The sequence below is a fragment of the Rhagoletis pomonella genome, unplaced genomic scaffold (genome assembly GCF_013731165.1).
Source record: "Rhagoletis pomonella isolate Grant_MI unplaced genomic scaffold, Rhpom_1.0 Rhpom_scaffold_00006, whole genome shotgun sequence".
NCBI lineage: Eukaryota > Metazoa > Arthropoda > Insecta > Diptera > Tephritidae > Rhagoletis > Rhagoletis pomonella.
The window spans coordinates 38,154,463-38,157,676 of record NW_023458560.1 but is presented as its reverse complement, the minus strand read 5'-3'; the positions used below and the strand labels follow the sequence as shown (position 1 = coordinate 38,157,676).

The 3,214-nt window shown below is 36.9% G+C and overlaps 1 protein-coding gene across 1 annotated transcript in view; it reads left to right on the top strand.

The window, feature by feature from the left end:
- The first annotated feature begins 1,561 nt into the window (after positions 1-1,561).
- LOC118740722 (alpha-tocopherol transfer protein-like) overlaps positions 1,562-3,214 on the top strand; it is a 61,798-nt gene continuing 60,145 nt past the window's right edge. Inside the window, exon 1 of the mRNA XM_036472370.1 lies at positions 1,562-1,683. The gene's annotated coding sequence lies outside the window, so the exon portion shown is untranslated. The remainder of the gene's footprint in view (positions 1,684-3,214) is intronic.

Here is a 3,214-nt window from a genome sequence, read left to right as displayed (position 1 = left end):
GCTCATTCTCCAAAGGTTTTACTAAAGCTACGTGAGTTCCATTAATACAGCCAATTACACCTGGGATTCCAAATTTTTCCACAAAATGTAGTTTTCATTTCCTCAAATCCTCCGCCGATCTGTCCAACTTAATCCACTTAGGACACATAGTTTCCAAAGCATTGATAATTTCTGACAATATTTTAGATACAGTGCTTCTACCCAAAGCAATGTCAGTATCCTTGCCGACAGAACATTGGAATGAGCCTTCTGCGAGGAATCGAAGGCAGGTTGCTAGCTTGATAAGTAACGGTATAGATGTTTCCTTGACAAATGGAGTTATCTCGTTCAATACTTATGAAAAAGCTCTGTTACTCAAACGATAGTTCGCAATAAATCTGACAATATTTTAGATACTGTGCTTCTACCCAAAGCAATGTCAGTATCCTTGCCGACAGAACATTGGAATGAGCCTTCTGCGAGGAATCGAAGGCAGGTTGCTAGCTTGATAAGTAACGGTATAGATGTTTCCTTGACAAATGGAGTTATCTCGTTCAATACTTATGAAAAAGCTCTGTTACTCAAACGATAGTTCGCAATAAATCTAAAAGCAGTTAAATTTAAACAGGCAAACTCCTCGAACGTTTGTTCAAAACTTACATTGAATCAGGCGTAGATTCATCTCTTAACCGTCGTCGATTAACACTCATTTGATAACGTTGCTCCCTTTCATTCAATGCGTAAGCTGCCATAAAAAAACATTTTATTTTTAAAGAAAATTCGTTTAAATTCAATTTTTCTAACAACCACATCTTTTGTCATGGGGTGTGTTCAGTTGACATAAAGCCGTCAGCTGTTTCGAAGTTACATTTGAACTTACCGTATTGAAATGGTACATTTGCTGTGAACGTTGAGTTCATTTCATCCACCAAAGCGCGCCAAAACTGCTGCTTTTTTGCCATAATCTCGCTAAGCGATAATAGATTGTATTTACGGTTAATCACAATCAATAGCAGTGCCATAGGCTGAATTAGTACCCAAATGGTAATCAGATATCGTATCGGTTTAAAATAAATCACAAATATTGCACAAATTCGCACTAAATCGTAGTTTTCCGTAAATGCATAAAGTAAGTTGTGGCGAACGACAAGCACGATTGCACACAAAGCGTGAGTTTTAAGTGCTTTAAGTTCAACCTAAAAGCTTTTGTGTTCAACACACTTTGCTAAGGGGAAATAGTGTTTAGGAGAAAAGCACTAAAGCGATTTCATTTTGGATACATTCACTGCAACGTGTGCTTTTGCGACGTTTGCAGCTCAAGCTTGTGGATAACTTAAGCTTGAAGAGCAAATGCGCGAAAGCGCTTAACTCGAGAGTAGAGTGAGTGATCGAGCTGAGCTTAACTATGACGCGCGCACGCTCAGCCACTCCGAGCGCTCAACTGAAATAGTTGGAGCAATATGCATTGAAGCTGTCTGGGGAGAGTGCAATGACGCCACAAAAAGCCACAGCACGGAGCATTTCGCCAACAGCAAGCCCGCATCCGCGCCAGCACCGCATTCTATACTCGTAGGTACCACACCAGCGATTTTCAGCCATTAATTGAGTTTTTGCCAGCGGTCAAATATCAGTTACTTGCGCTCTACAGACGCGTATACAACGAACCGATTGATTTGACGGTAGTGAGCACTAAGAACTGGATAGGTAGAAAACTTTAAATACCAAATTAAAAACGTAGAGATTAGTGGAAAATCTAGACAAGTAAATAGTTACATATTTGGCATAGGCTAAGAAACTAAGATTAGCGAGGCCGATCGAGGCGATTACACGTAAAACTATTTGACGGTTAAATTGACAGGAGATAGAGTTTAGTTGCCGGTGCAAATTGGCAATTGAATGGTGTCAGCAGCGCTTATTAGCTAAATACTCTTTGTAATTTGATTTCTATGTATTTTTGTAAGTGAGACATTCGAAAAGAAAGCGACAATATTTTTTTTTTTCTTTTAAACGAATTCACTTTTTACACTTACACGTGGTTTGATTAATTAAGTGCAAAGAGTCGTGCGTAAAAGTGAAAACAACTCAAGCCAAAGAAAAAGCAGAATTTACTAAGCGAAGCCAAAGGCAGACAGCGTGCAAAACAAAAAAGCTAAATTATTAAATTATAGGTAACTTAAGTGATTGCCAAATGATAAATTGAAGAGATTTACTTAAATAATACATATTTATTTATGTATGTATTTATGTACCCGCAAACCGTAAAAAATACTTTCGAAGCTGACAAATTTGATGTAAAAATACGAAGCATCATTAATGTCAGTAATGAGCACAAAGTTCGCCGTTGTAAAACATAAAACCAAAAGCCGCATGCGCAACAGCTGTGGCTAGCTAGCAAAGTAGGCAGAAACAAAGGAGAAAAAAAATATCAAAACACAAATTCAATTACTATAGTTAACAGCAACCACTGGAGGTAATAAGCTTACCTACAATAACAACAACAATAATAACAACAGCCATGATTATGAGTTATCGATATATATTGAATTACTCAAATGTGTCGATTTATCGAATCGAAGTTTTTGGAATTTTCAAAATATATCGAATTATCGAAATTTTTCAAGGTTATATAAGTTTATCGAGTTATCACTACTTATCGAATTTGATTGTGTTACTGGAGGGTGACGAATTATCGAAGTTTGTCGATAGCTGTCGAAAAATACGCAGCTATAAAATTTAATCGAGTTATCGAACTTTATAGAGGTATCCAAAGCTTATTGAGTTATCGAAATCTATCGAGCACAATTATCGAAAATTATCAAATTTATTCGAGTTATCGAACTTTGTTGAATTATCAATATTTTTTAAATTATCGAAATTTATCGACAAACTGGAATGTATCGGGTCAATTCCAAGACCTGCCAAAGTCCCCCAAAGACCTTGAAAGTTAGAAAACCGCTCCAAGGGTCTTAAAAAACTAGAAAAACGGTCGACTTTCGACAGTAACTGGCACACCTCGTTTCCAATACATATTTCGAACATTAGCCACATAGGATCATAAATGCGATTTTTGGTTAAAATCGGTCCAGTCGTTTAGGAGAAAAAAATCTGTACAGCAATTCGCGAGATTTCTTCTTGAAAAAGGGACTTTTCTTTATATAATTAGTATTGTTTACGGGGCAGTAAGCCTATTTACTGACCCGTATTACTTGCAATAAAAAAGAAATGCGACAACAAC